Source organism: Pseudorca crassidens, chromosome 16 (genome assembly GCF_039906515.1).
Source record: "Pseudorca crassidens isolate mPseCra1 chromosome 16, mPseCra1.hap1, whole genome shotgun sequence".
NCBI classification, from domain to species: Eukaryota; Metazoa; Chordata; class Mammalia; order Artiodactyla; family Delphinidae; genus Pseudorca; species Pseudorca crassidens.
The window spans coordinates 7,928,802-7,953,487 of NC_090311.1; the positions used below are offsets into that span (position 1 = coordinate 7,928,802).

Sequence of the window (24,686 nt, forward strand, 5' to 3'; positions counted from 1 at the left end):
ATGCTGTTGCGACTCATCCTTCTAGGGTCGTCACTGTGCCCTTCTGGGGGGCCTGGACATCTGACACTGCAACGCAGTCCTGCTCAAGGGTTTCCAGCCTGAATCCTGGGCAGAAGCAGCGTCCTGCCTTCCTGTGCCTGACCGTGAGTGAGAGACAGTTTCCTTATTGGCAAGGCTCTGCCTGTGTTCCCCCTAGCTGCTCAGCCTGGCTCGATGTATAAGGAGAGAGGAAAACAGTGCCCATGGTAACCCCTGAAGATTGGCTACTGTTTCATCTCAAATTGAACCATTTCCAATAGTCTTTCAGCAGACTTGACTTAGTAGTTTTGGAATCTGTGGATTCCATCTGGGCAAAGTCAGAGAGCCCACAAGGGGCCCTGGGCTCTATGGAGTCAACCTTGCTGGCAGGCCTGGGCCGCTGTCTTTGGGTGTGGCGAGTGCGGAAAAGTGATGAGCTGTACCCATGAGCGGGAACGAGCCCTCCGTGGTGGAGAGGAGGGGTCAGTGGTGAGAGGACTCATGACGTGTGGGGGAGAGGGCCTCAACTGCACTCTGAGAGGGGAGTCCAGCCGTGAGTGATGGGGAGGGAAGGACTGTGCCTGGGGTCCAGCCGAGGCCTTGCAGGCTGCAGACCTGCTCCCCACCAGTGCGTGATCCCTGCCTCATCTAAGCCTCATCTGCAGGCAAACACCTGGTACCTGCTGGGGCTTCCGTTTGGGATCCAAACCAATGTGAGAATGAGTCCAGAGCTCGGGGTCCAACAAGAGTGAAGGCTGACTCCACTGAAGGCTGGTACAGGCAGAATCAGTTAGGACTTTTCATTTCAAGAACCCAAAAAGCCAGCTCAAACTGGTTTAAATGATGAGTGAGTGAGTGAATGAAGGAATAAATGAATAAGGCCTGGGGGGCAGCAGGGCCGGCCTGCCCGGGCACCAGGCACATAGCCAACTCCCGTCGGAGGCGAGGCCGGGCCTGAGCAAGGGCCAGCTTCAGCGGGGCCAGCGGTCACGGAAGGCTCCAGTTCTGTGGGGCACTGGTCTGGAAGGTCTGGAAGCCCGGGAGTCAGGCTGAGGCCGGGCCCCACGCACTGCCAGGGCAGCTGGGACAGGAGAGAAGCGTGTGCCACTCAGGTGTTTAGGGCTCACCTCTGGAGCAACACGATCTGGGGTTTTGGGCGACACCGGCTCTTAGGAAGGATCGATGAGCCCAACATTCATCCATTCACTGTATTCTTTTTATCTTTTCTCCCAGGCAGCAGATATTCATGAAGGTGGCATGTCAGGGGCTGTGACAGGCCGACCACATCCCTGACTGGCCCTGTGGAGTTCGTAGCCTAGAGAGGGAAACAGAAAAACCAACAGGCTCTTCCCTCCCAGAGTGACAGGGGCAGCATGGGGGGCGCGAAATGCAAGGAGCTGAGAGGGAGAAGGGAGGGGCATCTGTCCCTGTCTGGCGGTGGTCAGAGAGGGCTGCCTGGAAGAAGTGATACCCAGGCTGAGACCTGAAAGGCCTATGGCAAAGAGCAATGTGAAGTAGGAGGGGAGGGGTGTCCGAGGTAGCGGGAGCAGCTTCTGCCAGGCCTAGAGGCAGGAGAGAGTGGGCGAGGATCTCGGAGAGCAGCGAGGAGCCCGGTATCTTGCTGTGCTTTGGGTCCTGGCCCTCCTCCCCAGCCCAGGTGATGGAATTCTGTCCCTCCTGTCTCCATGGTCCTGCCTGCTGACAGTCTCCCTCCTGGTGCCCATGGCCTCGGGCCTGGGGGAGGCTCTGCTGTGGGGCTTGGGGCATCAGAAGCAGGCACCAAGGGGGCCCTGACTCTGGGACTGAAATCCCTGGTGTGTCCTGGAGGCCACCTCGGCCCAAGCATCCGCAGCCTCTGGACAGGGCCCGGCCTTGCAGAGCCTGCACAAAACACGGCGCGTTTAGAAGCCTGAAGGCAGGTTTCTGGGATTTACATTTGGGAACCCAGACGTGACACAGCTCTCCTGCCTTAATTCCAGGATGGCAGAGGGAGAGGGGAGAGTCCAGCTGGGCATGCACGTGGGTGCCGGCTGGGGCAGGGGCCTCTCAGCGGCTGGGGCCCCGCCTGCCAGCGACTTGGGTGCAGAAGAAGAGCAGCGGGGTTTACTTCCCTCCTGACACTCGGCTGGGGCGCCAGTCATTCCACCTGCCCCTCACTCGGCGGAGCACCTCGGTGCAGAGGAAAGAGGGCGATGCATCAGACAGTCACGAGCTGCACGGCCCGGAAGGGGGTGCGAGGGTGGCAGGCGTCCTGCCCACGGCTCCTGCCAGCCTCGCAGCCTCGCTGGCTGAGGATCAAACGGCGCAGACGTGGCCCGGGAAGCAGAGTGGTGGGCAGGCGCCTTCTCGACGCGCGCGGCCCCCCAAACCTGAAAGCGAGCTCCGGGAGTACCAGAAACTGACCACAAATGAACATTGCTCCGTGGTGAGTGGCCTTGTGCCGGGGAGGTAAGAAGGTTCTCATGAGCGCAGGCCCTTTTCCAAGCAGGAAGGGGTGGTTTTTACATTTTTGCCCTCTTCCGCATCTCTCTGAAGCTTAAGGCCTGCTGCGCGCCAGGTAGGGGGAGGAGGTGTCAATGTCTGTTTGACCATCTACAGCGTTTCGGGAGCTGCCAGCAGGAAGGACGGGGACTTGGTGGCGCTGGGCTTCACGCTGGGTCAGCCCGGAGGGCCCCGTTCCCGTCAGCCGCGCAGCCCCCGCATCTCCCCAGGGCAGCTCCGTGGCCAGGCGTGTGGCTGGCCTTTGGCAACGCGCGCTCACATTTGCTTTCTTCTGCTGCGGCGCTTCTGGATGCTCCTCCGCGAGCCTGTCTGCCGCACCTGCCCGAAGAGGCAGGATTTGACAGGGGAGGGGACAGGGCGGCCTCTGCAGGTTGGGCGCTGGGAGGCTGTACACGTGGAGGGGCCACTGGCAATAAATCTTGGATGGAGTCAGCAGTGGACTCGCTTGGCGGGCAGGGCTGGGTGAAAGGAGGCTGGGCAAGGAGACAGCAGCAGATCTCAGCCCAGGCTCTGCAGTATTTGTATTGAGAGCTGTTAGGCGGAGCTCCTTTAAAAGGATGTGGAGGGAGTTGGCGTCATCTGGCAGATACCACAGGGCTTTACCGGCGAGATGTCAGGGGAGGGAGGTCATGCGGTGTGAGCGGGGCACCGGCTCTCTGATCTTCTTTAGGCCAGAGCTGGGAGGTCAGAGGGCATCTCAGGGACGCCCTGGGCAGCTGGATGCAGTCTTGGTGTGAGTGCAGATCTGGCCCCTCTGCTTAGTAACTGGGCAAGTGGCCCAGGTGACTTGAGACTGGGTTTCCCCATTGCAGGATTGTGTAAGGTAAACAATAACAGTGCCTCCCGTGTGCCAGGCCCTTTGCACATCGCATCGCACCTCATGCGATCATCGAGTTCATTAGCTCCCCGAGCCCAGAGACCAGGAATCTGGACCGAGTCTGTCTGGCTCTTTCCCCGGCACCGTGTGGCTCTCATGTGTGTGACCACAGCCAGCTCTGCACTTCACATGCAGTAGGTGCCCAGAGATATTAGCAGGAACCATCGCCCTCCTTCCCTCCCCAAAGGCTCTCTTTCCTCCACCCTCTGTGTACGCTCAGTACAGCACACACCTGTCTCGGCCTTACCTATGTGCAAGGCTGGGTTCCCTTCCCGCAGGGCAGCCCCGTTATGGGAAGCTGCTCCCCACACCCTGGCTGCAGCCCCCCAGAGTGTGGCCACGTAGTGAGCTTGTGCTAACAGAATGTGAGTGGAAGTGACACACGTCAGTAGCTGACGGGGTTAACAAGTGGGTGTGCTGGGGGCGGGGAAGGGAGTCTTTTGATGGGTGCTGTTAGTTCTGCACGATGAAGAAGTTCTAGAGAACGATGGTGCAACAGTGGGGGAGGCACCTTTCGTGGAGATGGGGATCCCGGGGAAGGAACAGCGGGCTGTTGGGTGAGACAGTCCCAGTTTGTTGACCCCAAGGTGGACAATGGTCTGAGTCCATGTGCTGAGAATCAGCCCCTAGACTCTGCCCTTCTGTTTGAAGGGTCTGGAGCCTGTCACTGCCAGGGGTACCGGAGGGCCCCCCAGAACGCCTGTGACAGCCCCACCCCTATGTCTCCTGTCCCATGGGTACCCGGCGGATGCTTCCTGGAGCTGATGATGGTTTGGGTCGGGGCGACTGCAGTCTGAATGTGCAGGACCATGAGGTAAAGCAAAGTGATGCCGTGAACGCACGTACTCAGAGAACTTATATAGCTCTTGCGTTGCCTTGAAGATAAATCTATAGGATTTGCTTTGCTTTGTGGCATTTATGGGAAATCTACCTTGCAAATGGGTTTCAAAAATAACCTCTCTCACAGCTCTGCGTCATGCTCACCTGTGGGGATGGGGTGTGGAAGTGTGTGCGTGGCCTGGAGGTCTGGGCCTGAGACCGGCTTGGGTCACAGCGGGAGGGACATGGCAGGACTTGGAGGTGTCTGCTGTGCCAGGGGCTTAGGCCTGGAGGGTTAAAGGCCAGGGGAGACAGGCATCTTTAGTGGGTGGAGGAGCTCCTCTGGCACAGCGAACCCTCAGCATCAGGTGTGTCCCCGGCAGGGCTCCGTCGTGCTCCCCTGACCCTGTTGCCCGGGGCCTCCTTGTTCATCAGTAACTATGGGGACTTCCTTTCCAGCATTCCCGTGGGGACGCTGGCCATTCCCCACAGCCTCAGCTGTAGAAGTGGGAAGTGGAGTCTGCCTGTCTTCCCAGCAAGCACAGGGCAGGAGAGGTGATGGACAAGCCTCTCAGACTGAAAGAACCGTTTCAGACTGAGACCGGCTTCTTCCCAGACCCCTTCCTCCCCCTGTGCCCTCTGACTGGGGCAACGGCCCCCATCTTCCCGAACGTGAAGTCAACCCAACCCTCCATCCTCCCCACGCCCACATCCACTCGGTCACATGGCCTGCTGATGCCAACCCGGAAACGCTCCCTGAGTCTGTTCCATCCTCTCCTTCCCCCCAGCAGCTCTCCCCTGGGCTATGGAAATCTCTGAACTGGTCACCCGTGTCCAGTCTCTCCTTCCTCCACCATCTCCAGGAGGATGGTCCTGAAACCCATCTGCATGCCTGGTCACCACACTGATGCTTAAAAGCTTCCCTTGACCCCTTAATATCTACAAGATGAATTTTAACGTTCCCACTTTATTCATGGAATGTTGCACCTTTGTGGTGTCCCAGGCCCATGTGCAACGCCATGTGTCTTCACATGTCACTCTTTCTGCCAGGAATGCCTTCACCTCTCCCTCTCTCTTTGTCTGGGAGGATGAATCAACTGGCCTGGCAATGGTTAGGGCTGCAACGCCAGAGTAGATGACACCTTTGCGTGAGTGACACGGTGGCATGCCATTTGGTAAGGGGTTTGATAGGTGAGTGTGTGTTTGCGTGTGATGTATACCCCTTGGCATGCCCAGCCTGGCTTCTGGGAGTGTCCTGCGGCAGGGCAATCTTCCTCCTGCACCCAGTCTGGGCTGGAAAGTGCGTCATTCCTCCTTGGATGTCTAACCTGCAAGCTGGGCCCACGCCCGGGCTCTGGCTCCCTGCGGAACGTCTAGTCACACCAGCAGCACCGCCCAGCACGAGGCTTTGAGAAGTGCGTACGTAAGCACGACTTTATGGACCTGCTGGGCTGGCAGGTGCGGGAATCTGAGTGATTGCAGTTTGCACAGGTTGACCCTCAGACAAGCGTGGTACCAATTATTTCTTGGTGAGCAGCTGTACCAGTCTTTTGTGGCATAGTAACGGGGAGTCTGGGGAGCAAGCGCTGGGAAGGCTTTGGCTGGGGAGCTTTTTCAGCTGGCTCTGTCTTTCCAGCCGCTGTCACTCAGTGGGCACGAAGAGACCTCAGCCAGCTTCCTGGGGCCTGATGACAGCCAAGCTGCAACTCTTCCGGCAGCACCATGGTGCTCCATGCCAGGCACCTGGCCTCATCTCATCCTCCCTGCAGCACTAAGAGGTAGATGCTTTTATCTCTTATGAAAGATGGGGACCTTAGTGGTTAGCAAGGGGCCTCCCAGGGGCTCGTGGCAGAGCTGGAATTAAACCTGGGCGTGTCTGACTCCCAAACTCTTGCCCTTCTGCCGCTGTGTCTGTCCCTGAGGAGTCAGGGGTGAATGCCTTTTGAACCTAGCTCCTTGCCTGTCTCTCCCACCTCATTCCCAGCCACCGCTCTCAGACACCCTGTGTTCTAGGTACATTGAGCTTACATCCGGGGAGTGCAGGGCAGCACAGACTCTGTGTCTTTTATGTCACATGGACAGCCAACGCGTGCTAGAGGCTGTCTCTGTGTCAGAACGTGGCAGACTACAAAACAGGCCATGGTTCTTTCCCTCCCCAGATTCACACCTCCTTGCCATGTTACTTTGGGAGCTCTCTCATCCTTTTTTTTTTAAGTTACTGCATTATTTTATTTTTGTTTTTTTATTGATGTATAGTTGATTTACAAAGTTGTGCCACTCTGCTGTACAGCAAAGTGACTCAGTTATACACTTATAGACATTCTTTTTTGTATTCTTTTCCATTATGGTTTATCACAGGATATTGAGTTTAGGTCCCTGTGCTCTACACTAGGACCATGTTGTTCATCCATTCTGTATATACTAGTTTGCATCTACCAACCCCAAACTCCCACTCCATCCCTCTCCCTCCTCCCCTCCCCCTTGGCAGCCACAAGTCTGTTCTCTATGTCTATGAGTCTGTTTCTGTTTTGTAGATAAGTTCATTTGTGTCATATTTTAGATTCCACATATAAGTGATATCACATGGTATTTGTCTTTCTCTTTCTGACTTACTTCACTTAGTATGATAATCTGTAGTTTCATCCATGTTGCTGCAAATGGCATTATTTCATACGTTTTTATGGCTGAGTAGTATTCCATTGTGTATATGTACCACATCTTCTTTATCCATTAATCTGTCGATGGACATTTAGGTTGTTTCTATGTTTTGGCTATTGTAAACAGTGCTGCTATGAACATAAGGGTGCATGTATCTTTTTGAATTACAGTTTTGTCTGGGTATATTCCCAGGAGTGAGATTGCTGGATCATATGGTAATTCTATTTTTAGTTTTCTGAGGAACCTCCATACTGTTTTCCATAGGGGCTGTGCCAACTTAACATTCCCACCAACAGTGCAGGAGGGTTCCCTTTTCTCTACACCCCCTCCAGCATTTGTTATTTATAGACTTTTTACTGATGGCCATTCTGACTGGTGGGACGTGGTACCTCGTAGTTTTGATTTGCATTTCTCTAATAATTAGTGATGTTGAGCATCTTTTCCTGTGCCTACTGGCCATCTGTATGTCTTCTTTGGAGAAATGTTTATTAAGGTCTTCTGCCCATTTTTTGATTGGGTTGTTTGTTTTCTTGTTGTTGAGTTGTATGAGCTATTTGTATATTTTGGAGATTAAGCCCTTGTCTGTGACGTCATTTGCAAATATTTTCTCCCATTCTGTAGGTTGTCTTTTCATTTTTTCTTATGGTTTCCTTTGCTGTGAAAAAGCTTGTAAGTTTGATTAGGTCCCATTTGTTTATTTTTGTTTTTATTTCTATTGCCTTGGGAGACTGACATAAGAAAACATTGGTACGATTTATGTCAGAGAATGTTTTGCCTGTGCTCTCTTCTAGGAGTTTTATGTCTTATGGTTAAGTCTTTAAGCCATTTTGAGTTTATTTTTGTGCATGGTGTGAGGGTGTGTTCTAACTTCATTGATTTACATGCAGCTGTCCAACTTTCCCAGCACCACTTGTAAAGAGACTGTCTTTTTTCCATTTTATATTCTTGCCTCCTTTGTTGAAGATTAATTGGCTGTAGGTGTGTGGGTTTATTTTGGGCTCTCTGTTCTGTTCCATTGATCCATATGCCTATTTTTGTACCAATACCACAATGTTTTGATTTTTTTTTTTTAAGGTCTCAGCTCAAGTTTAATAAAACTACAAAAGACCAAAAGTGATGCCCTACTACTATGCACAGCAGTTTGCTTGCCCGATAATACATCTCAGGCCATTCCCTCCAGAGGAAGAAAGGCCGGCTTCCCCAGCCCCTGCAGGAAAGGCCTGTCTAGTCCCACACCACATCTTGGCTGAGTGCAAGGTCTTGTGTTTTAAGCATGACAATAGTACAAAAGAGGTTTTGTTCTCATGGCCACCTACTGCAGCCTGGCCCCAAAATGGCCCAGTGCTCACTTCTGCTTAGAGAAATATTCTTGGCTCTTCTGGACATCAGGCTTGATGGTATCACTGCCAGGCTTGCAGCCAGCTGGGCACACTTCCCCATGTTTGTCAGTAAACTGGAAGGCCTGAACTAGTCTCAGGGTCTCATCCACAGAACGGCCAACAGGAAGGTCATTTATGGTGATCTGTCGAAGGATACCTTTATCATCAATAATAAGAAGGCCCCTGAATGAGATGCCTTCATCAGCCTTTAAGACCCCATGGTCTGGGCTTCCCTGGTGGTGCAGTGGTTAAGAATCCGCCTGCCAAAGCAAGGGACACGGGTTTGAGCCCTGGCCCGGGAAGATCCCACATGCCGCGGAGCAACTAAGCCCGTGTGCCACAACTACTGAGCCTGAGCTCTAGAGCCCACAAGCCACAACTGCTGAGCCCACGTGCCACAACTGCTGAAGCCTGCACGCCTAGAGCCTGTGCTCCACAACAAGAGAAGCCACCACAATGAGAAGCCCGCGTACCGCAACGAAGAGTAGCCCCCGCTCGCCGCAACTAGAGAAAGCCTGCGCACAGCAACGAAGACCCAACACAGCCATACACAAATAAATAAATAATCTTATTACAAAAAAAAAAAAAGACCCCATAGTTCGGAGCAATGGTGCGCTTGGGGTCTGATATCAAGGGAATTTTCATGGGTCCCAGTCCTCCTTGTTTCTTGGGTGTGTTGATCCGTGCCAGGTGACAGAAGTGAGATTCCACAGAAGCACCAATCACTTGGAAGTTGAATTTCTTAAATTCTTCTTCCCTGTCACTGAAAGCAATGATCTCTGTGGGGCACACAAAGGGGAAGTCAAGAGGGTAAAAGAAGAACACAACATATTTTCCTTTGTAGTCAGATAGGCTGATATCTTTTTTTTTTTTTTCCCGGTACGCGGGCCTCTCACTGTTGTGGCCTCTCCCATTGCGGAGCACAGGTTCCGGACGCGCAGGCTCAGCGGCCATGGCTCACGGGCCCAGCTGCTCCGTGGCATGTGGGATCCTCCCGGACCGGGGCATGAACCCGTGTCCCCTGCATCGGCAGGCGGACTCTCAACCACTGCGCCACCAGGGAAGCCCCAGGCTGATATCTTTGAACTGACCATCTGGCATTACAGCAGTTGCTTTGAACTGGGAGGCACGGTGCCCAATTTTGGCATTTCCTGAAGACATATTGCTATCAGCATTTCTCACAGACAAACCACAGAGGACAGTCAGGAAGGAGACACACCACTGTTTTGATTTCTGTAGCTTTGTAGTATTGTCTGAAGTCTGGGAGATTTATGCCTCCTGCTTTGTTTGTGTTTTCTCAGGCTTGCTCTAGCCCTTCTGGGTCTTTTATGGTTCCATGTAAATTTTTGAATTATTTGTTCTAGTTCTGTGAAAAATGTCATGGGTAATTTGATAGGGATTGCATTAAATTTGTAGATTGATTGGGTAGTGTGGCCATTTTAGCAATAGTAATTCTTCCAATCCAAGAGCATGGGATATCTTCCCATTTCTTTGAATCCTCTTTTATTTCCTTTATTAACATTTTATAATTCTCAGTGTATAAATGTTGCACTTCCTTGGTCAGGTTTATTCCTAGGTATTTAAAAAAATTTTTTTTGGTGTGATTTTAAAAGGTATTGTTTTTACATTCCCTTTCTGATATTTCATTGTTAGTGTAAAGGATGCAACCGACTTCTGAATGTTAATCTTGTATCCTACTACTTTGCTGAATTCATTTATTAGATCTAGTAGCTTTTGTGTGGAGTCCTTAGGGTTTTCTATACGTAGTATCCTGTCATCTGCATATAGTGAACAATTTTACCTCTTCCCTTCCAGTTTGGATACCTTTTATTTCTTTTTCTTGTCTGATTGCTGAGACCAGGACTTCCAATACTATGTTGAAGAGAAGTGGTGAGAGTGGGCATCCTTGTCTTGTTCCAGATTTTAGTGGGGAGCCTTTCATTCTTACTCTAGACTTGGCCATGAACTTGCTTTGGCCAATGTAACATCTGCAAACATGCTGCAGGTAGAAACTTGAGGAGCCTACACAGTTGGCTGGTCCTCTCTTGCTGCTCCTGGAACCCTGCCTCATTGTGAAGAAGCATAGGCCAGCCTCCTGGATGATGAGAGTCCTATGGCCCAGTTACATCTGCTGCCTGGTTGACATTCAGCCAACTGCCAGACATGTAGGTGAGGCATTTTAGATTATCAGCCACCAGCCGACCACAATCTGAGCACAGACACATGATCGTGAGCCCAGGAGAGGTTGGCAGAACTGCCCACTGACCCACAGAATTGTGAGCTAAATAAATGTGGGTTTATTTTTTAATTAAAAAATTTATTTATTTTATTTATTTTTGGCTGCATTGGGTCTTCATTGCTGCATGTGGGCTTTCTCTAGTTGCGGTGAGCGGGGGCTACTCTTTGTTGCGGTGTGTGGGCTTCTCATTGCAGTGACTTGTTGTGGAGCATGGGCTCTAGGCATGCAGGCTTCAGTAGTTGTGGCATGTGGGCTCAGTAGTTGTGGCTCGTGGGCTCTAGAGTGCAGGCTTGGTGGCTGTGGCACACGGGCTTTGTTGCTCCGCGGCATGTGGGATCTTCCTGGACCAGGGCTTGAACCTGTGTCCCCTGCATTGGCAGGCGGATTCTTAACCACTGTGCCACCAGGGAAGCCCCATGGGTGTTGTTTTAAACCACTGAATTTGGAGTGTTTTGTTATGCAGCAAGAGCTAACTGATACAAGACATTATGTTTTAGTTACTATTGCTTATAACAAACCGCCTCAAACTTAAGTGCTTAAAACAATCATTTTATCTTGCTTATGGATGTGAATTAGGGATTTGGACAGGGCATGGCAGGAATGACAGGTCTCTGCTCTCTGATATCTGGGGCCTCAACTGGAAAGACTCAAGGGCTAATTAATGATCTGGAGTATTAAAAGATGGGGGCTGGAATCATCTCGAGGTGTCTTCACTCACTTCTGGTAGTTGATATCGTCTGTTAGCTGGCATCTCAGCAGGGGCTGTCCGTTAGAGCAGCCACGTATGGCCTCCCCACATGGCCTGAGCTTCCCCACAGCATGGTGGCTTCCAGGTAGCTGGGCTTTAATGGAGGCCCAGGGTTCCAAGGGGGAGTATACCAGCTAACAAAGGGGAAGGGAACTGCTTTGTATGACCTTGCCTCAGAATTTACTCAGCATCACTTCTGCTACCTTCTGTTGGTCACAGGCCAGCCACAAGCTCTCTGCTCCCACCAGATTCAAGAGGAGGGAATTAGACTCCACCTTGATGGGGGAGTGGCAAGTTTTAGAGGAGCATATGGAGGAGGAAACGCATTGTGGTCACTTTAGGATAATATAATCTGCCACCCATCATCTCACCCAATTCTTACGACAACCCAGTGAGGTAGGTACTATCGTTATCCCCCTTTTTCAGATGAAAAAACCAAAGCTCAGATGGTTGGTGATGTGCTCAAGGGCCCGTGGTCAGGAACGTTGGAGCTGAGTCTAACCACTGCCCTCTACTGCCTTTCCTGGGCTGTCTTTTGGGACTGGATCTAGTGTCTCAGTCGACTTTTCACTCCTCTCTCTCAGCTTTGTGTTTTGTCTCCACTTGAATGGGTACATCTAACAAGGAGCTGCACTTCTCAGTGTCCCTCTCAACCTTGCTGGGGGTCCTCACCATTTCCTTAATGATTGCTTAGAGGCCAGGGGTCTGTTATTGTGGGGGAGGTGGGTAGGGACACAAAAAACGTGCTTGACTGATCACCACCCGTCCTCCTTCTACAAAAACAGATGAAGTTTGAAGGTACCTAGTAGGCAACTTGAATTTAAATCCTAACAGGATGGAAATAGGGGTCGTATCTCTGGTCTTTAAAAGATTAATGTTCTGCGTTACAAAAATTATTACCACGTGAGTATTTGCAGTCCTGTTTTCTACTCTGACCCCCTCCCAGCCCACTAAAAATTCCAACTTTGCCCACTGACATTTCCCTCCTCCATTCTTAGGGGGAAAAAAATGGGAGGATCCATATTGATCGCAGTGTTCTGTGAAGTTTTAAAAATAACTTTTATTGACATATAAAATACACGTATGATATGTGTTGACGGCCACAAGGTCCATTAGCAGGAGGATGGAATAAGGCTGTCAGATAAAAGACGGAATAGTCTGTTAAATTTGAACCTTGGATAAACAACAAATACTTTTTACTGTGAGCATTTTTTTTTTACAGCATTCCAAGCACTTTAATTTGTGACCGAGCCAAAACAAATAAAAGAATGATCAAAATATTCTTCTCATTGTAAAGAGTGATCATATTTGAGTTTGGTTTCTTTCCCCTGCAGGTATTGTGAACACCGATAATTTCGGAAACACAAATCGTGACCTGGATACTTGCAACAAACTTTTATAATCTCTGCCTGAATAAGAAGTGAACAAGAAACATAAAGTATGTTGACTATACAATGTGATATGAGCATGTCTCACAGTGTACAGTTTGATGAATCGTCACAGAGTGGACACATGTGTTTCTTGTGTTTCAGATCAAGAAACAGAGCATTCAGGCTCCCCAAATGTCTCTTGTGTCCTCATCCAGGAGCTACCGATCCCCCCACTATCCTGACTTCTAATAGCAGGGGTGAGTTTGCCTGTTTTTGGATACCCTATAAATAGGAATACCCAGTTTGGATTCTCTTAGGCTTTTGTTCACCATTATGTCTGTGACATCATCCGTGCACAGCAGTAGAGCATTTTGGGTAATATTACTGTGTGGGACATACTTATGCTAAAATATTATTTGTTGTCTATCTGAAATTCAGATTTTACTGGGTGTCCTGTATTTTATTGGGCAACCTTATTCCATTCTCCCGTTAACGGACATTTTGTAGTTTTCCGTCTGGGGCTAATATGAACAGAGCTGCTACGAATATTCTAGTACCTGACTTTCGGTGAACATATGGACTCGTTTCTTTTGGGTATTTACCTCGGAGCGGAATTTCTGGGTCATAGGGAATGCACATGCTCAGCTTGGTGTTTACCGCCAAGAGGAGTTCCAAATGGTACCGATTTACACACCAGCCAGCAGTGTGTGAACGTTCCAGTTGCTCTGCATCCTCGCCAATACTTGGCATTTTCTGTCTTTTTCATTGTAGTCATTCTAGTGGGTGTGTTTGGTTTAATTTCACCTGTTTTAATTTGCACATCCCTGAGGACTCCTAAAGCTGGGCCCCTTCTCACCTGCCTAGTGGCCATTTGGGCCTCCTCCTTTGTGGGCATTTATTTATTTTTATTATTTTATTTTTTTGGCCACACTGCATGGCTTGTGGGATCTTAGTTCCCTGACCAGGGATTGAACCCAGGCCCTAGGCAGTGAAAGCTCGGAGTCCTAACCACTGGACTGCCAGGGAATTCCCCCTGTGGGCTTCCCTTATATCGCTGGGATACAAGTTATTTGTCAGATATATGTCAACTCTCTTTTCTTGGGGAGTTTTAGGGAGCAGTGAGAGAGGATTTCTGGCTAGCTGTGGGTCTTGTGGGTGACTTAGAAGAATGCGGTGGAAGGAGGAGTTTGATAAGAATTGCTCTGCATAGTGAGCTGGATCTCCTCAAAAGGGCTTTGAGAAGCGCACGTGAAGACCACACTGTGCTTCTTTGAATCCTTACTCATTCTGAGACTGAGCAACTCTTAGATATATTCAGATCTTGACACGAGGGTGCAGCTAACTTTCCATTGTATTGAGTTTATAACATGTCTTGGGAAACCTGGGTGGTTAGAAGCATGTCTAAGAAATTTGTCTAAGAAATTTGTATATGTCCCAGGGTAGACTCTATTGAGGGGAGAGGTCATCCCTAAGAGAATGGAGATCCTTATTTTTCATAGAAGGATAAAACGCTCCCCCCCCAGAACACACACTTGATAAGAATAAAATGCATAGTATTTGAACACTAGTGGCATCTAAAAGGTCCACTTCATTCATAAATCAAGGCTGCACAGCACATGATATTTATGGCAACTCTTGCTGGACGAAATATTAAAATTTGTAAGAATTGTAAATGCTGTCACACAAAATGCTGCAGTCACCGGGCATAATTGATGACCTCCTCTTGGATCTATTGAATAGATTAATTTCATTGCTATACAGATGATATTAATATGTTTTTATAATTAATTTAGTTCTGAGAACTGCTTTGGGTGCCAAGATTTCACTGGGGGGAGAAAATGGCTCAAGGTAAAAGGCGGCACATGAAGAGTAATTTGGAAATCAAATAAAGCATAGCACTCTCATAGGAGATAGCAGGCGTGGAGGGATCTTGTCGCAAAGGGAACACACCAGGCAATTGAGGCGGATATTAAGCCAGAATTGTGTATTTCTGAAGTGGCCCATTTTCCTGGGGATGCGTCGTGTCCCGAAGTGGTGGTTTAAGAAAGGGGTAAGTGGAAAGCCTCCCTCTTCAGTGGGGTTCGTCGGGTGCTCTTGAGACTGGAGCCTTCCGCCTACAGAGCTGGTCTCAGAGCAGTGTTCTCAGGGGGTCCAGGGAGGGGCATCAAATTATCAAGGATGTCGATTACTCAGAAAGCAGGCTCCCTCCCAGCGGCTTCTTTACAACTAAACACCAAAAACCAAAACAAAACAAAACAGCAACCATTTACGGAGCCCTTTCTTCTTGCCAGGCGTGGCGCTAAGTTCTTTGCATCTGTTGTGTCAACAGGATTGTCTCTTTCCTCCTTGAAAAAATAACCTTCGACTTATTACAAAATAATGCATGTTTGGGGGTTATTCTTTAGAAAACATAGTTGAACAGATTCAGCCATGCTTTCACCCCCGGGGTGTGCCATTCCCAGGGCTCCGTTTGGGGTGGTGGCTGGAAGCTGCAGCCCGTAAAGTGGTGGACGTTGAGCCATGGACTGTGTTCCCAATACTTTCCCCTTTCCTTAAAAGGATCCCCCCCAAACGTGGAGAAGTGCTTTGCTTGGAGAGAATCTCTTGTATTTCCCCCTCACCCAAGTGCTTAAGTGAAGTATAAGACTTAGACATGGCCTGATTTAAAGAGTCATATTTCATGAAAAAAATCTCCTAAAGCATGGTCAGTTCAGATGCAATTGCGGGAAAGAGAAATGATCTTTCTCTAATTTTTTTAAAAAAATTAATTAATTATATTTTTGGTTGCGTTGGGTCTTGGTTGCTGCGCGCGGGCTTTCTCTAGTTGCGGCGAGCGGGGGCTACTCTTCGTTGCAATGTGGGAGCTTCTCATTGCGGTTGGTGGCTTCTCTTGTTGCGGAGCACGGGCTTCTAGGCACGTGGGCTTCAGTAGTTGCGGCACGCAGGCTCAGTAGTTGTGGCTCTCCGGCTCTAGAGCGCAGGCTCGGTAGTTGTGGCGCACGGGCTTAGTTGCTCCACAGCATGTGGGCTCTTCCCGGACCAGGGCTCGAACCTGTGTCCCCTGCATTGGCAGGCGGATTCTTAACCACTGCGCCACCAGGGAAGTCCTATCTTTCTCTAATTTTGAGAAGCATGAGTTTAGGGCTCTGAACACTCACAGCGAATTCCTTAGGAGCTGATGTTAAACAACTGGAAAGATTAATTGGAAAAAAGGATCCCCAAACACAATTTCCCCTGATTTAATGTTTCATCAATGCAGTCAACCCTGACTGAGCACCAGCCACATGCTAGGGCTGGGAGGCTGCTGGTGGGGTGTGTGTGTGTGTGTGTGTGTGTGTGTGTGTGTGTGTCAGAGAGAGAGAGCACATGTGGATGCATGAGTAGTGATGTGTGAGTGTGCATTGTGGATGTGTGTGCAAGTATATGTGACTTGTGTATTGTGTGTCCGTGCTTGTGGGCGATGGTGTATGTGTGTGGACACGTGTGTATGTGTTCGAGATTGTAACTGTATATGAGTGTCTGTGTGTATGCGTGTGAGTGTGGGTGAGTTGTGTCTATGTGACTGTGCTTGGCATGTGTGTGTGTGTGTGTGTGTGTATGTGGTGTGTGTGTGTGTGTGTGTGTGTGTGACGGGAGAGGGGGGCACGCAGAGATGAAGAGAATGCTGAGTCCTGCTCCCAGGAGCTTTGCCAGGAGAGACTAGGAGACCTGCACTCAGCACCCTGTTCCTTGTTATCCAAAGCACCCCCAACCTCCCTCCCTACCTTCCCCTACTCTACTGCCCTAAAGGCCGGCCACCCTGGATTGCTTGGGGTTCCCACACCCCCGTCCGTGACGGCTTTGCCTGGAGCACCTTACTCTTGGTTTCCTACCTGTCAGCCCGCCTGTCTGTGAGGGGACAGTCCTCAGTCATCTCAGACCCTGTGTTTCCTACCCTGTCGCTTTACAACGACTTTGAAATGGTTCCACCTGGGAGGCAGCAGGGTTGCTGTGAGCGTGGGCTGCTGTGTGAACATCATGAAGGAGAAGCAGGTTGTCTGTCAGCATCTGAGATGAGGGTGACGTGTGTGTCCTGAAATGGTTAAGCAAACACCAGGGGCTGAGCTAGTGGAGGGAGGACTCGTCTAGAGAACAAATGAAGACTATTGGCTGAGTTGGGGTCCAGAGTAAGGAAGATGCGTGGAGAAACCCCACGGAGAGGGGGAACCCCCACGTGGAGGTGGTTTGCGCAGCTGGAGGCCTTGGTGAGGCTCCGGGATATGACTTCACACACAAGGCTACGTGCCATCGAGGGAGAACAGCCTTGAGCTCTCCGCCTGGAGCTGAACCAGCCTCCCGCACGGCTTCCAGCTCAGAATTTGCTGAGGAGCCGCCCGGAGAGCTGTGCAGACACGCCTGCTGTCGGTCGGCCGCCATCTTTTAGTCATGCTGGGCAGCCAGAGAGGCTGACGTGTTTTCCAGCCTTCCTACAGTCTCCCTAGAGATGAGGCAGGATAAACTGCCTTTCCACTCTCAGTCTAGGTCCCTCCAGTGGGTTTGGAGAGAGAAGCTTACGGACTGTGGAAGGCCGCCTCCAAGATGGCTGCCTCCTGAGACCCTGCTCTTGTGAACCCTGTCCTGCTCTGGACTCACTGATTCTCTTCTAACAATAGAATATAGCAGACAAGATGGGGTGTGACTTCTGAGATCAAATTATAAAAGACGGCAGCTTCTGTCTTGCTGTCTTGAGTCTCTCTTCTCTCTCTCTCTTCCCAATCTTGAATCACAAGCTTCCATGCTATGGGGACCCTCAGGTGGAAAGGCCCTGCCATGGGCTGAATGCTATTCCTTCAAAATTTATGTGTTGACGTCCTAACCCTCAGGACCTCAGAACATGACTGTATTTGGAGATGGAGTCTTTAAAGAGGTAATTAGGTTAAAATGAAGCTTTTAGGGTGGGCCCTGATCCAATATGACGGATCCAGTATCCTTATAAGAAGAGATTAGGATGCAGACCTAAAAACACAGAGGGAGGACTGTGTGAGGGCACAGGGAGAAGATGACCGACTACAAGTCAAGGAGAGAGGCCTGAGGAGAAACAACCCTGCGGGCACCTCAATCCCAGACTTCCTGCCTCCAGAACCGTTGTATAAGCTGCCAGTCTGTGGTACTTGTTATAGCAGCCCGTACTGACTAATACAGGCCCACAACTGCACCGCAAGCCTGCAGGCACATCTTCTGAAGCCTGCTGACTGCCACACAAGTCGGCTTGGAAACGGATTTCCCAGCCTGGGTCAAGCCTTGAGAGCTAACTGTAGGCCTGGCTGACAGCTTTACTGCTGCCTCACCAGAAGCGTCCAGTTGAAGCACATCTAGATTCTTGAGCCACATGGTATCCTCTCTCTACTGTGAGACAATAACCCTTGGCTGTTTCATGCGGTTAAGCTTTGGGGTAATGTGTTACACAGCAACAGAGAACTAGTATGCCTCCTTATCCTTCTTGGCTAGAGTGACCATATATTTTATTGATGACACCAAGTCAAGGCTTTTGAGGGGGAAAGGAGATTCTAAAATAATTAAAGGGACTTCCCTGGTGGCACAATGGTTAAGAATCTGCCTGCCAATGCAGGGGACACGGGTTCGATCCCTGGTCGGGGAAGATCCCACATGCCATGGAGCAACTAAGCCCATGTGCCACAACTACTGAGCCCGTGAGCCACAACTACTGAAGTGCGCATGCCCTAGAGCCTGTGCACTGCAATTACTGAGCCTACGCACCGCAACTATTGAAGCCCGTGTGCTCTAGGGCCTCTGTGCCCCAACTATTGAGCCCGCATGCTGCAGCTGCTGAAGCCTGCATGCCTAGAGCCCGTGCTCAGCAATAAGAGAAGCCACCACAATGAGAAGCCTGCGCACGGCAACAAAGAGTAGTCTCCATTCGCTGCAACTAGAGAAAGCCCACAAACACAATGAAGACCCAATGCAGTCAAAATAAATAAATAAATAAAATAAAATTTTTTAGGTCTTGAAAATATTTATTTCTTGACTGACAGATTGGTTTTATTATGTTGGTACTATAAATAGTTCTATTAAAAACTATTTTCAATACTAAAGTTTTTTCTAAAACGTAAGTAACATATATTTATGTACAATAGAGTAAAATTAAAAAACAGTTCTTTAGGGCTTCCCTGGTGGTGTAGTAGTTAAGAATTGCTTGCCAATGCAAGGGACACGGGTTCGAGCCCTGGTCTGGGAAGACCCCACATGCCACGGAGCAACGAAGCCTGTGTGCCACAACTACTGAGTCTGTGCTCTAGAGCCCGCGAGCCACAACTACTGAGCCTGCGTGCGGCAACTACTGAAGCCCACGCTCCTAGAGCCCTTCCTCCACAACAGGAGAAACCACTGCAATGAGAAGCCCGAGCACTGCAACGAAGAGTAGCCCCCGCTCGCAGCAACTAGAGAAAAGCCCGCATGCAGCAACAAAGACCCAACGCAGCCAAAAATAAATAAATAAAATTAAAAACCAAAACAAAACAGTTCTTTATATTGATTATCTGAATATAAATAACAAAAAAAACAGAATAGTGTACTTTAATCAGTTTCTTAAGGCATGTCTGTCTCTAACATGATGTCAATGGTATTCAGTGTTTTTCCTGATATGGCCTCATCACTTTAATTTTTTTTCGCAAAATTTCCCATAAATATTCTTCAAAGAAATATTTTGTGATTAGTAAATTTGAAATTATTGACACCTTTAATCTACTCTTTATGGTAGACTATAATATTCTTAATTGGGAAAATATTCTCTCTATAGGTGTTAGGGTACCTAGTGGGCTTGGGAAAAATGAAGGATGTTCTCAATGCTACTTTTTGGCATTAAAATGTGAAAATCTTTCCGCCTAAATATTTTACCAGGTACTATCTTTTGTTTTTGTTTTTATTTTTTTTTGCGCGGGCCTCTCACTGTTGTGGCCTCACCCGTTGCGGAGCACAGGCTCTGGACGCGCAGGCTCAGTGGCCATGGCTCACGGGCTGAGCCGCTCCGCGGCATGTGGGATCTTTCCGGACCGGGGCACGAACCCACGTCCCCTGCATCAGCAGGCGGACTCTCAACCACTGTGCCACCAGGGAAGCCGTACTGTCTTTTTTTTTTTTTTTTTTGATCACAGATATTTTAATAGGGGCTCTTATGCACTATGTACAGGATTCTCTGCCAAAGGTGGTCTGGTCGCTAGTGACCTGAATGACATCAAAAACCAAGGGCAGCTCAGGGGCCACGAAACAGTGACTGTCTTGGCCGGCTTCACATCTTCAATCTCAGAAGACAGCCAGCGGTGCGTGTGGTGACCCCGCAGCACCTCGATGGCCTTGAGCTCCAGGGGCGTGGCCTGTATACCCAGGTCTTCCAAGCCGGGCAGGTGAGGCAGGGTCATGTCTGTGATGTGAACTCGCTCCACTTTATCCCTCGTGGTCCAGGGCTCAAACGGACTCATTTCAAAGAGTCGACCTAGCCATCGATATGCAAAATGTGGCAAAGGGTATGCCAGGAAGGGTCTGTGAGCCATGGCAAAGACGTACTGTACCAGGTCAAAGAGGACGTACCAACTGGGCCCAACAAAGGCAAAAGTTTTCCCTCTGGCATGTGGATCCTTAACTGCATTAACAATTCCTTTGGTGACATCCACAATATATATTGGTTGTTTCACTGTCTTCTTGCCCAAGGAAAAAGAGGGACAACACCAAACCCTTGAATACTTGCAAAATGATTGAGGAATCTATTCTCTCTTCCAAAGATGTCCGATGCCTTTATGATGGTAGCTTCTGGAAATGTGTCTCTCACTTCTTTCTCTCCAGCAGCCTTATTTCTCAGATATTTAGAAGGGCTTTGAATATTGGCATTCAGATGTGAAACGTGAATAAAATTTTCAACTCTAACTTGCTTGGACACTTGAGCGATTGCTTGGGGAATCTTTACAAAAACATCCTCAAAGTCAAAGTTTTTGGTTTCCCATTCTCGCCCAACGAGATTGATGACCACGTTGCTGTGCTCCACAGCTCTTAGGATGGAGTCCTTGTCTCTCCCTTTCCATTCCAGAAAGATAATCTGGCCCAGGTCACCCATGGGGCGAAGGTGCATGGTATCATATGGCTCACCCCGGTAGGAGATGATCACTTGTGACCCCATGCGACGTGACATTGGCAGGGCCTGGACAACTGGGGGGTGAACGGCGGCCGCCATCTTTTCCCACAATCCCCTGCCGCCGGCGCTTGGCCGACTTCGGCTCCCAGATACTGTCTTTTTGCCTCTTCCCAGAATACCTTTCTTCAGCAAATATTTTTACAAGACAAAACTCATCAAATTGTGTTTATGATTCTTTTGAATGCTTCATTAAATTTAGATGCTGCAAGATGGTAGGTTTTTTCAATCTCCTGCCCTTCTGGGACAGAATGTAATTTCTTCTAATTAAAAATAGAAACTCCATCAAAAGATTCTTCTTACAAGTCAAGATGTTCTGAAGTACCCTTATAGAATTTCAATATTGAGCTCTCATTAATTAATGTGTTCCCTTCCCCCGTACTCTTTAGGGATAAATTCCAATGTCTTTTTATTTGCAAGCGTTGTTTTCAATTAATGTAATTCTTTCAGAGCTTCAGAAACTAAAAATCCAAGTGTTAAATAATCAAGGTTTTCTAATTTTTTGGAACAACATGCATCCAAAATTTAGAGAACTCATTTACCAAAAAGTTCAATATTGTTGTAGGGCGCTGAGACTGACTTCAAAAGTTCCAACTGTTCTAAAATCTGATAGATGGCAGGTAGCAGAGACAAAGCACATTAAGCCACGCTGAAGCATGTTTTTTCTTCTTCTTTTTTAAACTTCATCAGTGTTGTCACAAAATGTTGCCAACTACAGCTTTTACTTATATTGGTAGAATACCAGCTTATTTGGGTCCAGTAGGAATTATATGTGTACCATCAACAATTCCAAGTAAATTTCTGCTTCATAGGTTTCTTAATTTAGTAAGGATTTTTTTTTTTTACCATGACACTGTGCTCCACCAAAAACTATATTTGTATTTTCATTGCAAATCAAGTACTATTTAGCTTAATGTCAATTGCACAATAGTATTCATAATAGTCTCAGATGATGCTCAATTAATTAAGAAAACTTCCAAAAGCTTTTTTCTGGGTCCATGACTTGGATGAAAAAAAAAGGAAACATTATTGGAATTAATTGATTTTTCTATTTGAGGAAATCTTACGACACTGAAATAAAACTTGCATTATTTTAACTCTTTGTATAGTTTCCCTAATGACGTCAACATGTGAACAATGATAGCGCCACTTTTTGTGCATGAATATGACAGTTTGGAATTGAAAATGAATAAGATTTGAGTCTCACATTTATTAGGATGTAGAAAATGGTAATAGCCTATCTCTCTCGAGGAAATACTAAGAAATGACCGAATAAAAAAGTACATATTTTTAAAAAGTTATTGAAGACCTGGGGATGCCGGGAAGTCTATATTCCAGGGAGACAGCCAATCCTTTCTAGCTGAGCAAAGAATTGGTGTCTGATTTTATACCTGGGAAATACTATCTAGACAGTATATGAGTGGGTAGAGAAATGAGTTTGCCGTAGATAAAGATATTTTGCTGGAATAAAATACAGTAAGCTAAACTTTTAATTACTATGTAGTTTGGCATGCGCGATTGGAATTTTGAAGAGCCCCAAATGCAAAGCTAAGTCTATTCTGTTTTAGAATTCCCATTTTAAAAAATTCCGTGGATTACTTTTTTATTTGCTGGAGAATATCCTGAGAGAACGTTTTTCAAAACAGAATATTTGGTATGTAAATTTTCTAAGTATTTTTATGTCTCAAAAGATTTATGTTGTCCCTACACTTATTAGTTTTTAAAAGAAAAGTTAGCATTATAAGTTTAGAATTTTATTTCTTTAATAAGGATTCTGGGGTATCAGTCTTCGTCTTCTAGTTTCCAGTGTTGCTAATGAAAAGTCACATGTCAAAGGTGATTATAATTCCTTTGCAGATAATCTGTTTTTCTTGTCTGGAAGCTTTTAGAATCTTCTTGTTCCTCCTGGAGTTCCAGTTTTCAGGAGAATGTGTCCGGGAGTGGGTCTTTTTTCATTCATTCTTCTTGGTACCTGGTGTGTTCTATTGACCTGAAGACGTGCATGTTCCTTCAGTGCTTGGGGATGGTATTCTATCATTTGTATAATTTATATATTTTCTTCCTTTTATTTTTTCCTAGAATTCTTAATAGGTTGATCTTTTTAGGTTGATCTTATGCACCTCATATATTTTCTCTCATATTATCCTCTGTCTTCTTGATACACATTCTGAGAGATTTCCTGAACCTCAGGTTTTTTCGTTCTAGCAATGGCATTTCTAAGAACTTTTTTTTTTTTAACTTTTTATTTTATATTGGAGTAGAGTCGATTAACAATGTTGTGTTAGTTTCAGGTGTACAGCAAAGTGATTCAGTTATACATATACATGGATCTGTTCTTTTTCAAATTCTTTCCCCATTTAGGTTGTTATATAATGTTGAGTAGAGTCCCCTGTGCTATGCAGTAGGTCCTTGTTGGTTATCCATTTTAAATACAGCAGAGTGTACATGTCAATCCTAAACTCCCTGACTATCCCTTCCCCCAGCTTTCCCCCCTGGTAACCATAAGTCTGCGAACTCTTTCTTGATCTCTAATTGCTCCATTTTAAGCACAACCTGTTCTCTTTTTAGGACCATGTTATCTTCTTGAATTTCTCTAAGGACATTCATCTTTTAGAAGTTCCTTCCATTCTTTGAATCTGTTTGCTCACCCTGGTTCTTGCCTTCTGTGCTCTGGGGTTCTCTGTGAAGGGAGAACCGGGGTGGTGAACGTCTGCAGGTCGTGAGTGTTTCTTTGCCTCTAGCGCAGTCATTCTGCTGGGATTTCTGCTTGCACAGTGGGCCCCATCAACCTGAAGATTTATATATTCCTTTAGCACTGGGGAATGTTATTCTAATACTCATATAATTTATACATTTTCTCCATTTTATTATTATTTTTTCTAGAATTCCTAGTAAATCCTGACATTTCCCCCAGAGTCTTCTCCCCAGTGTGGGAGGGCTCCTGACAGGTCCAGCATGTTGACTGGTTGGTTTTACATCGGTGTGAATAGGTTCGGAGTAGTCAGGCCATTGGGGCCCCAACAGGCCAAGCACTTACGCACATACCCTACCACCCTCTGATGTAGGAGGGATGCACCATCATCAGACAGGGAGCTGGGGCTCAGAGCTGGGGGTGTAAAGCCTGAGCAGGAATTAGGACGCTTATGATTCTGAAGCCCAGACTGCGGCATCATGAGAGAGAAGGACATGAGGCTGGAGAGAGTCTGGGACAGAAGGATGGGCAAAACTTGTGGGCCGGAGGGAGAAGGAGGCATCAAATTGTCAGAGGGGCCAACATAGAAACAGAGACGTGTGTGTGTGTGTGTGTGTGTGTGTGTGTGTGTATGTGTGCGCGCGCGCGCACGCTGGGGTAGAGCTGGACAGGGCAGAGGGGAGAATGCCTCCCGGATGTGTGGAGGCTGAGGTGAGAGGCGTGGCTGGAGGCCACTTTCTAGCTGGAGGGTAGAAATGCAGTCCTGGGTACCAGCATCACAGCCAGGGAGGCTGGGGGCCCAGAGGACAACCAACCTCCCAAGAGAGGGTAGACGGAGGAGTAGAGTCTGAGCCCCACCCTCTCTGGGGCTGGGGGAGAAGGAGGGAGAGCACAGGGGTGCGTAGTATCTGCTTCATCCACCCCTCCCTGTCTCCCTCCATCACACAGACTGAATGGCTCTGCTGTCTCAGTCTGGCTGGGCACGGGGGGGCACTGCAGGTGGACAGGCTGGACTTCCTCACTCCGAGTTGCCCTTTTTTCCATAACTGTGTCTAAAGCGAGCGGCAGCCGCCTACCTTGGTGTCCCGCAGTAAAGGCTACGATGCCCCATCACACGGGTGAGCTGACGTGTTCCCGACACTTACTCCAAGCTGGACGTGGGCTTAGGCGTTCCGCAGACGTGGGGGTGACCTCAGCTTGCTTAA

At 48.2% G+C, this 24,686-nt stretch overlaps 1 long non-coding RNA gene and 1 pseudogene across 15 annotated transcripts in view; one reads left to right on the forward strand and one right to left on the reverse strand.

Annotated features, from left to right (window-relative positions):
- The window catches only part of LOC137208658 (uncharacterized), a 151,598-nt gene that overhangs the window by 49,635 nt on the left and 77,277 nt on the right, over positions 1 to 24,686 (forward strand). For 12 of the 15 annotated variants that reach the window (XR_010935710.1, XR_010935716.1, XR_010935708.1 and 9 more), the window contains exons 3-6: positions 5,853 to 5,994; positions 11,460 to 11,636; positions 12,575 to 12,678; positions 12,773 to 12,867. This is a non-coding gene — a long non-coding RNA (uncharacterized lncRNA). The remainder of the gene's footprint in view (positions 1 to 5,852; positions 5,995 to 11,459; positions 11,637 to 12,574; positions 12,679 to 12,772; positions 12,868 to 24,686) is intronic. The other 3 variants (XR_010935709.1, XR_010935705.1, XR_010935706.1) reach the window with 3 other exon arrangements.
- On the reverse strand, positions 19,741 to 20,868 carry LOC137208374 (NADH dehydrogenase [ubiquinone] 1 alpha subcomplex subunit 9, mitochondrial pseudogene; annotated as a pseudogene).